A 12,706-nucleotide genomic window follows, 5' to 3' on the forward strand; every position below is an offset into this window, starting at 1 on the left:
CCCCCAGCTCACATGCACGAGCGCCGCTGATTCTTGACCATATGATCGTGACTGATTCAAAAGCAGTCCTCACCAAAACATTATCATAGTGAAAGTTAAAAACACAAACAAACATGGCTGCTGTTAGTACTCACAACTATCATGCTAGCATTATCCAGTTGTACTGGTGACACGATATCAGGAGAAAAGTTATAACACATATATAATACTGTAACAACTCTACTGTTTGTTAAACATGTTCAGTGTAGATGTTCTTAATTCCTACACTGTTGACGGTCAGTGAAGGCATCAGGAGAGGTGTAGAGTGTGTGAGTGGGAGAGAGGAGAGACTAGGAGAAGTTCTTCATTCATTCAAACTTTGATTGTTGTTTTGTTGGTTGGCGTGATCACGGCCGACAGTGACCGGTTATTAAAGCTCAACGTGTTCACGAATCGGCACGTCATCACTACAGCGTCCGGACGGACGCTACAATAAATATATATTTTCTGTAGGACTTACTGAACGTCATTAATTATTCTGCTTGTTGGTGAGAGCTTTTTAGACTCTGATCCGGACTACAGTCCTGAGCAAAGCACCTCATCAGGTCAGAGGGGACAGGCCCGAGGACGAGCGAGAGGGGCAATAAATAGAGTCAGGGGAAGTAGAGGCAGGAGACGGGGACTCGGAGGAGTGCAGGCCGGGGAAAATGTACGCGCAGGAGGAGGGCAGAACGACTGGACGGGATTTGATTGGTTTAAAATTTGGGGAGCCAAAAAACGGTGATTGGTTGGTGTTTTCCCAGGTTTACTCCGGCTGTAGATAGCAGCTTTTCTTCGCTCTTTTTTAGGAACACATCATGTATTGATTACCATCAGGACATAAAGATCATTTTAACCAGTATAACAAAAAGTGTATCTAAATCTGATTACCAACCCCAGCTTTAATGGCTTTTTTTTTTCTTGATGCGGACATATTTTATCTAATGACATACAGTAGGTATGGAAAGTATTCATACCCCCTTCACTTTTTCCACATTTTGTTATGTTACAACCTTCTTCCATAATGGATTAAATTATTTTTCCCCCCTCAACATTCTACACACAATACTCCATAATGACAAAGTGAAAAATGTTTTGTAGAATTTTTTGCAAATGAATAAAAAATAAAACTCAAATTGCATTTTTAATAGTAAGTAGTGTTGCTGTCACTGCTTGACTCTCAGGTGAATTAAGAGCAATATTAAGACTAGTATGAAAGTGACATTAAACTTACCAGTTTGTTCCAGATCTCTGTAGTTAAAGGTGATTTGTTCCCACAATAAAGGCAATAGGAAATGGACCTAAAATACTCAAAAAGATGCTCTAAAAATTGTCAATGTGGTTATTGCATACTAACTACTGTCTTCATCATGATAGAGCCCCCAAACCAGAGAAACATGTAGCTGCAGTCTTTAAATTACCTCCCTCCATCCACTGCTGTCCCTCTCTGCAGGGCAGTATTGACATCAACCACTAGATGGCAGTAAAACATCATCAGTTCTTCCAGTCTGAGCAGGCGCATGTGTCCTGATGCTCAGTCACAGGTGTGTTATAGAGAATCATGTTCCTCTGGATTTATTCTGTTACTGAAACACATGAGAGCCTGACAGCTCCACACTGATACTGTTAGTCATAGCTTCACCACTGTAAAAGTTTCTCCTACATGAGATGACACAAGAGTCAGAAAACTAAACCCCAACATCAATATTCTTTGAGATTCATGAACTCTGCATTTGTTTGGAAAACAGACATATAAAGGTAAGTTTGATACATGCAGGCACACAAACTGGATTCTTCATAGCAACATTCATTTATTCAATCATTTGATATAAGTACTTCCATTCATTATCAGCCCTAATATATAGTAATTCTCCTATCTTGGCCTTTAACGCTCTTCAGGCTTTGAGTTTTATCTCAATCCGATCCCAACCTCACCGTTACATCCACATCCATCTGTAGTTTTTCACCAGACCTGTGTGATAAGAGGCTGAAACATCAAACACATGCTCTTCAGTTTATACATGCACCCCTCTTTCAACCCTTTGCACTCTATTGAAACACCTTCAGTGAACAGGGAGTCTGCTACAGATCATAGAATGGCTTGTAATACCTGCTTTGATACAGCAGTGATGTTTCCTCTGACCTCCGAGGTGTAAGTGTTATGTCGGAGTGTACTTGTTTGTTGATGTAGATCCATATTTTCTCAGAATATTGGGTGATGGATGTTGTTCCTGTCAGAAAAGATCAGATACCTTCTGTGTGTGTTACATGCTTTATTTGAACTCCAGATAAACAGAAATATGAACTTTTAACCCAGGTTAAGTCACATAATCAGTCTTACTGAGCACTTAAAGAACAATATATACAAACATAGTGATCTATTTATATTCAATATTAAAACACAATCATGCTTTCTTCTTGTAAAACCAACAATAATATAAAACAGTCATCTCAAACTGATTCACTGATGAGTTAGATGTGATTTAAGGCCACTTTTTTTTCTTTAATATCACTCATATTCTGTCTGGACAAGCATTTAAAATGAAAAAGGGATCTTATATATCAAAAAGACTCTTGGTAGAATAAAGGTGAAATAGATTAAGGGTCTGCTGAATCAAATTCCCATCATGCTATCAGCTTTACTCAGAGAGAGCGTCCATCCTGACGTCAATCTTTTTAAAGTTACTGTGAGGAAGTTCCACTTTCTGTTGACTTTGGCGACACCTTTCTCTTTGCTGACTTTGTCCTGTACATATATAACTAGTTAACATGTTAATGCAAGCTCTATAAAGCCACTCATTTATGTGACGTGCCATTAACACACGCGTACTTTTGATGAACTTTAATATACACTCTGTCTTTATCATAGACTGTATAAATAATGGACGAAGTTTCTGAGACGTCATCCATCTGTTCCTGAAGCCAATCGGTGGCGGCAGCCATATTGGAAATGCCAAACTCAACCAAACTTTGTCTGTTCCCGAAACCGCCTACTAAACTAGCAGTACATACTGATTTGGCCAAAATTCAGTGTGTAGTATGTGAAAAAGAGCAAAATCTGCAGTATGCCAAACCTCCCCGGATGTCTACTGATTCGGGAAAATTTCACAGTATGCATCGGACCAGTCTGCCTCGCGTACTGTTTCCCACAATGCACAGCTCTCGTTCCGCTTTTTCTTTTTCCTTCTTTTTTGACGGGAGGAAATCCGTTTTTGGGTTCTGTGAAGGTTATTGAATTACATATAAACCACTTCTTAACTTTTTAAATCATAAGTGATGCTAAAGAAGCAGTTTCTCTATCGGCTTCGCCATTGTTTACTTCTGCTTTCCGAAACCAGAAATCTAGTGACGTCTGGCTCAGCATACTGCAGACTAGACTCAACAGAACAGTCATACTACATACTAAATTCAAACGCAGTGTGTAGTAGGCAGTACCTACTGTCTACTACATTAGTAAGTAGTATGTAGCAGGCGGTTTTGGAAACAGCCTTAGTGTGAGGTAAAGAGGCGGGGTTTGAGCCTCCTCACCAACAGCTACAGTGGTACTGCCTGTCAGTCAGCTCAGTCATGTCCTTATTTGATATGACCAGCAGCCTGCTGTAACAGTCAGTGTAGATTTGATATAACTGCAGTACCAGTTGATACCACAAGGTGGAGCCTCCTCTCTGTGTTGTTCACACGAGACTCCATGTTCTTATGTACTGACCGAGTGAGGACTCTAGTTGGTGCAGATTGTGCCCATGTTCTACAGCTTATGTATGACGAGTGAATATAGCGAATTAGTACTAGTAACAGTATTTTTTTTTAAGTTTTCTTTTTACATTTTTCTCTCTTTTTTTGTCATTTTTCCTTTATCAGATAAGACAGCAGGGGAAACAGGGACGGAATGGTCATGGATGAGAATTGTACCAGTCACTCCTGGAACAAGGACTAAAGCCTCTGTACATGGGGCGTGCTTATTCAAATAGCCCCCCATCTGTAGTGTTTTTTTTGGTTATATGTTTATTGAGTTCTTTAGTCATTTCCAAAGACACACAATTACAATTAAATAAATTCTAAGGAGAAAATAAATAAAATATATATACATACACATGCACATATATACACTTCTATAAAATAAAGGGAAAAATCTTTATCAGTAGTGTTTTTAATAAATAATCCATCCTGCTTTCTCTTCACAGTAAAACAGATCACTCGTCAATAGTTTCTGCTGTGGAAAATTCACCTTATCTAAGAACTGAGGCTGTTTAAGCAGCATGCTGTGGTATCAGTTTTGGGCGCTACAATAATGTAGAAAAGTCAATCTTTGTCTCTTTTGTTTTTGTAGTTCACAGAGGCATCAATATTAATTTGAGTCTGTTTCATAACCTACTAAAAAACTCCTCACGGGAGCTTTAATTGCTGGTAACAATATTAAAAACATTTCCATTTGTACTCTTGTCAGAATTCTCCCCAAAGTCAGTTTTTGTTTCCAGAAGAAAGTCTGCAGTGAAGGGCATTCAGTGACTTCATTTGATGTAGAACAAGAGACCAATCAATTATTCATCTCATTAATTGTGAACTGACACCAGATTTATTTTCAGAGCAGGTCCTCAAAGCTCCCATCATCTGTTTGAGGCAGAGCGCTGTTATTAACTTTAGAGATCGCAGAGCGCTGTGGGAGTCGCTCCTTTAACGTTTGATTCTCAGGCTAACGTCAATCCTACTCATCTCTTTTCACCAAAACCTGTCGACGTGAGCCAAGCTGTCTGTCGGGCTGTGTCACAGAGCTGCACAATGCTTTCCTTCTGTCAGACTCCACTGTACTCCACTGTAGCCTGACATCACTGCTACAGTAACCAGGGAGCGCTGTAGCATGCTGTGAGTGTGTATGAGTGTGAATTGATGGGAGGATTTTTATGTCAGCTGCAGTGAAATGTTTAGTTCAAAGATGTTTTCAGTTCCTGTGCTCTGAGTGAAATTTGCACTGTGATATGATGAGATATATGATCTGTTCTCTCAGGTATTGAATATCAGACCTGTTCTCCCTCCGGCTGTCTGAGGATGACTCTCTAACTCCCCTTCTGCTCCTTCTCTTCTTCTATCCTGCTGCAGTGGTGAAAGCTCTCCTGAGCAGTTTGCTGCAAATTTAAAGGAACTGAAAACTGATTTTAATTTTCAGAGTTTAATTTTCAAACATTTCATATGGGAAGCATTCAACTGTGAAAGTCTCACATCTTTTTTAGTAAGTGTGGGTGTTTTTAATAAAAAAGTGACCGTGAATTTGCCACTACTGATTATTCTATTCGTCCATTTCTTAGTTGTTGTTTTTAATAATTGATACATCCCTCACTTCATTGAGATCTAAAATTGCGAAAAGAAGCCAGAAAAGGATTCAATTTAAAATGATTAATAATGAAAATCTGCAAACGCTCTCATTCCCAAAGCTGCAACCCGTTTTGCTTGAAAAATGGCCTAAATGATTAATCAATCATCCAAATCTGTGACCATTAATTTCCTGTTCATCAGAGGGTTTCATTTCCACATTGGGTCCAGATTGTGTTTCTTTATTTTTCAGGGTTTTTTAATCTTTCCTCAAGGTCAGGTGACAATGAGAGAATGAATGGAAGGAAGGAACTTTAAAGAAAACTGCAAAGAAAGAGAACTGAAGACGATGAGACTTGAAAAGATGAGAAGTATAAATGATAAAAGCTTTAAAAAGTTGTATATATTAAATATCTGCAGATTTTTACAATATCAGCAGAGTGATAAAGATGTAAAGTAAAGAAGAGATACATACAAGTTACATTTGAATATATTCTGGATGTTAGAAAGAATAGTCTTACTCACAAACAAGTTTGAAATTTAGTGATTCAATGAAATGGATTTTTATTTATTTTTCATTTAAAGGACCATGCATATGAATTAACACTTCTGTAAATGTGCCAGAATTAGCCAAAAGGCTAGTTTACATCCATAATCCCTTGCCAGATGTCAAAAATGCTCCCTTAAAATATCAAGATTAAACAAAAAGAATAAAATAAAGTAAAAAATACTGAAAATAAGAAGGGAGAGGAGAAACCAAAACAAACAAAAAGAAAGAAAAGAAGAAAAAAAAAGTACAAATTGAGCGTAGTACAATTTTCTTCATTTTCACACAGTGTTTTAACAAAATTAAATCAATGAAAATGTGATTTTGCATAACTTTCACAAATGCTGGACAGAAAAATGTAGATAACTTTGGCTGAGATATAATTTAAAGATATATGTTACAATGAAAAGCTGGGTAATAAAATAGCTTAAAAAGGATTTCCTGCAACAAAAGTAATCTTTTGATTTGAGAATAGCGTTCATGCAAGCTTGATAAGTAAAAACAAATGTAAGAGATGATGTGTAGTGAGCGGGTGGTTATGCTGATTACCCTGAAGGGTGTGGTCTGGGTCTTGTCTCACCTTGACGGGATCCTACTGTACAGCAATCTGCAACTTAAAGGTGCTCTGTCCAGTTGACGTTGCCTTGATTGCAGGACCGGATGTTGCTCCACTCTCCCCTCTCAGAGATGGTTGGTGTCCAGTAGCTCCTCAGGCTGCTCTCACACCTGTGCTCGTTCACTGTCATTATTTCCCCACTCTCAAGACCAGCCTGAGACCACACTAACAATTTTTCCACAGTGTCAACAGACAGAGGGGGAATGTGCCTGACTCCCTTATGCAGATTGACAATTGTGAACTGCGTTGCTTTTGCTGTTAAGAATTAATCACCAAGGTTAGTTTTGACCAATCAGAGTCGAGTTCTTCCATCCATTATCTTGACCGCTTATCCTGTTTGGGGATGGAGCCAATCCTAGCTGACTTTGGGCAGAAGGCAGGGTACACCTATCACAGGGCAGACATGGAAAGACAGACAACCATTCACACACAAAGTCCAAATTTTAGTTTTTGGACTGTGGGAGGAAGCCAGAGTACTTGGAGAGAAATATGCAAACTCCACACAGAAAGGCACCTGACCAACCTGGGACTCGAACCAGGAACCTACTCACTGTGAAGCAACAGTGCTACCCACTGCACCCCATGAGTCTAGTTCTAAACACAGCCAAAAACCTGATCATAGTTTGAGAATCACTGATTCAAGACCGCACCTCAAGGCACCTTCATCACAGTTAGAAGTACTAAAGAGAGCACTAGGGTATGAAAGGCAGAAAATAAGACCGGCATCAAACCAATTCTGGATCCTTGAGTCCTCTTCAAGTTGAAGAATGTCTTTAATATTCTTGGGTTCATCCCTGTGTGGCACAAAGTCACGTTAAAGATGGCTGACTTAAACGTGACACCACAAACTTTAGACATTAAACACTCCTTTATGAGAACCTCTGTAGATTTGTTGCACTTTGTTTTTCACACTGTTGCACATTTCATGGAGTTTGCCCATTGGCTGTCGCCGTTGATCGATATTCAACACGTAGCTGCAATCATTGTGGTTTACTCAAGCCCAGCAGGGATTTAGTGATAGTGATATTTTTCTGCTGTCTGGTCTGAACTCCTTCTGTCCCCGCAGAAAGCTGTGACTCATGGCTCTGATTGACAGGAGCGCAGAGAGTGATCATAGAGGAGGCATCGACTAGACTCTGTGACCGGAGGCAGCTCTTGTTTTGCTTTTAACTGAACTCACCTGGGAGTGCAGGAACATCAAGCTGCCCACAGATGTTTCCTGAGTTCCAGGGGGTAGAAATGTGTCCGACAGCTGAGAGTGAGGGTGAGGCTGAGATTGGGGCATCTCTTAAAAGAGATAAATGTGTTTTCAGGGCCTTGGGGAGGCTGTCGTGCGAGTGGTCCCGAGGGTGCTGCACCTTTCACGGTTCTCTGAACACAACCGGTGCATGTTGCTGTGCAGATGAGAGCCAGTGATCAAAGGGAGGTTTCATATGAGCAGCTAAACAGCTTTTCTGCTAACCAGGTCAAGATGATTTGTTCAGCTCCTGAAATCACTGATCAGGGGAGTAACCCTGCACCCCGGTGAGTTGGGTTGCTGGTCACATGTTCCACATAAGTGGGCGCTCAGTGTCAGTGATTAACAGAACAGACCGAGTTCCTGCTAATGAAGGGAAATAATGAGTCCCTGCAGCATCAGAAAATCTGTTTGTATTGTTCAGAGCTTTAAAGGGCTTTATCAATCTACCATGGACATGTGATGTTAATGTCTATACCTCAGGCCTGGCATATACTGCACAATCAAATCGCCGCAGTACGTCAGAGTGGATGGCTGTACCTCTGAGGTGGTCATGAGCAGCACTGGCGCCCCCCAGGGGACTGTTCTGGCGCCATTCCTCTTCACCCTCTACACCTCCGACTTCCGCTTCAACTCCGGTTCCTCCCACCTCCAGAAGTTTTCCGACGACTCCTCCATCGTTGGACGCATCAGTGAAGATGACGAGGAGGAGTACAGAGGACTGATAGAGAGCTTCATCACGTGGTGCGACAGCAATCATCTGAAGCTCAACATCAGCAAGACTGAGGAGCTGGTGGTGAGCTACCGGAGGAACAGGAGGCCCCCAGCCCCAGTCCTCATCCAGGGGGAGGAAGTGGAGAGGGTGGACTCATACAAGTACCTTGGTTTGTACTTATGTCTGGGTTGCTGTAACAACTGAATTTCCCCCCCGGGGGATCAATAAAGTAATATCTTATCTTATCTTATCTTAAATCGTTACCAACACGTGACTGAAGCTCACAATTCATGTGCTCACACTGTACTGTCAAGGCAGACCTAAGTGTCCACACTTAATGTGTTGAATCAGGATGGAGCGTTGACAGTTATCAATAAAGTTACCTTTAAAAAGTCCCCACACAGAAGACAAAGCCAGAGAATACGACTTCAATCATTAAGCACAGTTATCACCCTTCTGTCGCGTCAACAAAAGCTGAAAATGCAGAAGCATCATAAAAGAATAATTTATAGTAAAGCTGTTGTGTTGCATTAAACTGCACAGGTGGTCATAATGTTTCACTGATCGGTGTGTATTTCAGTCGTCCACATCACGCAGGGTGTTGTCCTGGTGCTTTAAGAGACTGTGACATTTTGTGCAGCTCAATCAGGACTAAAAGGCCTTGAGGCGAGGGACTCAGTGTGACTGCTTTAACTGTGCAAGAGTGTGAAGTCAGCTGACCAAAATTTGGGACATGCCAGAAATTCATCAGACAATGCACGATCAATCTGAACTTAATTTCCACAGGATGCGCTGCGAGTTTGCTCCGTCTGACGGCTTGCACCCTGCTGCACATGACGCATGTTTGAAGCGTAGTGCAGCTCAGAGCAGCCAGGATCACCTGGTCCAGCATAGAGAGAACAACATACAAACAACAGGTTACAGACCCTTTCTGTGATTGAATCATTTGGATAGTATTCCATTACTTTTGTGCTTTAATCATCACTGAGTATGCTGCACAACCATAAAGTTTTGTTCTTGCAGGTTTAGTTTAATATGAATAATTCTGCTCTATGTTGTTGTACTGTTACCTTCTGACACAGTTATCATCTTAAAGTCCTGTTGTAGTCGACCTGGATCACTGATATGTGGCTGTTTGTATCTTACATCCATAATCGATGTTGCATGTGATCCTCTCGTCTGACTTCCTGTCCAGGTCGTTCTTTTCTGTGCAGATTGACGCATGCTGGGCGCGGGCTCCATCGAAAATAGACTCAGATACGCTGCGGCGCCCTGTGTGAACATGAGCATTGACTAGAATGGGAACATATTGGCTGTGCAGTGTGTGGTGCAGCCTTAACGCGATGCATCGCTTCCTGTATAAATTGGGGGTTAGTCATGTGACCAGAAAGTGTATGCATGACTTAAGAGTCACTCTCTGTGCATTGACTTAAATGTTAATCACGCCTTTCAAAGTGGCCTACTTAAAGTCTGCATAAATACTCCCCTTACTTCTGTACATCTTGAGCCTAAACACAGAGTGCACATGCTTTAAAATCCAATGAGGTCAATACATTGGGCAAATTCATTATTGAGGAATTGGTTCTCCTTATAGGAATGTTCTTGATGTCATAGTTATTGCGAGTACTTCTGTCATGTTTTGGGAGGCGATGCATGTTTTAAGTCAGCCTTAAAGAAGGTTTTAAGTCTTATTTCCCTCTTTGTATAAACTCCTACATGTTGCTGCTCCAGAGGATGGAACTCTTCTGTCAAGAGTGAGAAACTTTTGAGGTGAGTTTCTCGTTTTCTGCAGCAATGATGCAACCAGGAAGGTTTCATGTTCATCCAAGACATGAAGTCTCAGTTACATAACATTGCCTGTGCAGAAAGTGGATGCGATCTGAGAATAACTACTCCCACTTCACAACTCTGTGGAGTGTGGACACAGTCTTGTAGTTTTGACTTTTTAATCAGAGGTGCAGATGGCGGATCAGGTCGACGAGTTCCAAGTTTTGAAGATGGTCTTTTTTTGTGATGCTGCCATTTATTTGTTGTGTAAGAAATTGCACTATATCCTAGAGTAGTTGAGAATGTTTCATTCATAATTACATCATTAATATCTCATATACTTATCTCATCAGTCTAATCTCATCAGCTATGTGAAAATACTTCTTATGGTCACTTATGAGTACATCGACTATAACCAGACATGCTCTGGCATTTCCCTGCCTCCCCCCTTCTTCCCGTTTTGCTATTTGTTCTGAACTCAATTTGCAGCCGCCTCATATTTTCAAACCACTGCAGTCTTGTGTAACACTGTGCCTTTAGATAAGGTGCAATTTCAAACTTTTGATTGTCCCTGAAAGCGTCTTTCCCTTTGCCTCCTGCCTAGTTTCACCTCATATCAGATATAATACCTCTGTGGTTGTGCAAATACCCGGGAGGCTCCTACAAGAGTGCAAAGCCAACCACATTTCTCTATATACATGTAAATGTCTAGAAAATACAGACAAGGACAAATTGAAACTCTTACTCGCCTAACCGCTCCTTCTGTTTCACACGTGTGCTGCAGAGATTTCTGTGTGTGTTTGAATTTGCTCAGAAAGAATGACAGAAAAAAAAAAGTTGCATAACATGCAAAGATCAATTTAATTGAAAGCCTGTTTTTATAGTTGCATAAAAGTGGCTCGAGCACATGACTCATTTCTGCTCTTCCTCCTCACTCAAGTCAGTTCCACCCTCTTGTCTTTAATTGAGAATCAGAGAGAGGGCTGTTATGTTGAGACGGGGCCAAGCGAGAGGATCCTCTGACTGCTGTTGATTTGAGTCATCACAGGGTTAAGTGGGAAAAGAGTCAAATCTGGAACCTGATTCATAATAATTAGGGACAACTAATGCCTGTGGCTGAGGTTCTGTTTTCTCTCCCCTCTGAAAGCAGTGTGCAGCACATTCATATCTTGTTCTGTGCCAGTGTAGGTGTTCAAACAATCACAAGGGAGCACACAAATGAATAGCGCGCGTATGTTTATTTCACCCCAGGAAAAAGGTACTAAAATAGGATGCTGTTCAATAGACAGTTCTGCTGTGCTGCTGGTTCAAAGACACGCCGTTTATTTTCATAAAGCTTGTGTCTTTGGGCGAATCAAAGCAATGAGCGCGCGTTCTGATATCATGGAGAGGCTTTTAGAAATATTGCAACACCTCCCTGCTCTAAAATCATGTCATGCTGGTTGCATTTTTATAGTGAGATGTGTCAGAGAATGCTCCCCACTCCCCCAAGATTTTCATATTCATGTGGAGCTCATGAATACATCATGACTCCTCTGTGCAGTGCGTGTGCCAGTGGGGGCACGTGGGTGATGAGCATTTGAGGGGGTGTGAAGTTACATGCTACCTGTCGAAATAGAATCATTTTTTCCCACGTGCAGACTCGCCTCAAGAAAAAAAAGGTGTGAAAACAGGTTAAAAAATTGATGACCATTCTCTCTGCAGCGCTCACAACTTTCACTTCGACTCGGTTTTCGCTCTTCCAAGCCTGAACGGGGAGAATGAACGTCTTTTCACAAGCCATCAGAAAGAGAGCAGGGACTTGTCAGATTAAATATGAAACAGGCTCCACATGCAGGAGACATGCAGCTTCAACCTTTCAGAGGGTAATCTGATCAGAATTTCCTCTTTAGTATAAAAGTGTCTTTGTGTGCTCTGGTGAGGGCTCACTTCACCTGTGATTCAAAGGTTTTTTTTTTGTGGGTGTAAGAGGAGATATTACAGCACATTACCTGACTAATCAAGTGCTCCAACCAGGGGCGCCGCCAGGGATTTTTGGGCCCCATCACCAAAGGCCACAAGAACCCTGTGCAACTGTTGTAACCACATCTCCAGGATCCAATCGACCAAGACGTGACATTAAAACAGACTGATTCACTCAATGCTTCAACCTGCCCAGCATCCAAAACAGACTGTAGGCTGTAGCTTATGTAGTTTAGCTATAGCTTTGTTTTATTTAGGCTTTTGTAATAATACAGATAGAGAGAGAAAAAAGAGATTCCCACAGACCACAGAATAATGCTAATTGACCCACTCTGGGTGACATACTGTCGCCCTTTCTTCTCTCTCTCCTCTCTCTCCTTTCTTTCCCTCCTTTTCTGGGACCCAGACTTTGTCTTTCCAGACATTTTAGCTGCCTTTAGTGCAATCTGTGCAACTTCTGTCTGACTGCATGGCACAGCTGATTAGTGAGACTCAGGCTGGGCTGTACCATTTCATGCCGATACAGGGGGGGAGGATTAA

This window comes from Notolabrus celidotus, chromosome 3 (assembly GCF_009762535.1).
Source record: "Notolabrus celidotus isolate fNotCel1 chromosome 3, fNotCel1.pri, whole genome shotgun sequence".
Taxonomy (NCBI): domain Eukaryota; kingdom Metazoa; phylum Chordata; class Actinopteri; order Labriformes; family Labridae; genus Notolabrus; species Notolabrus celidotus.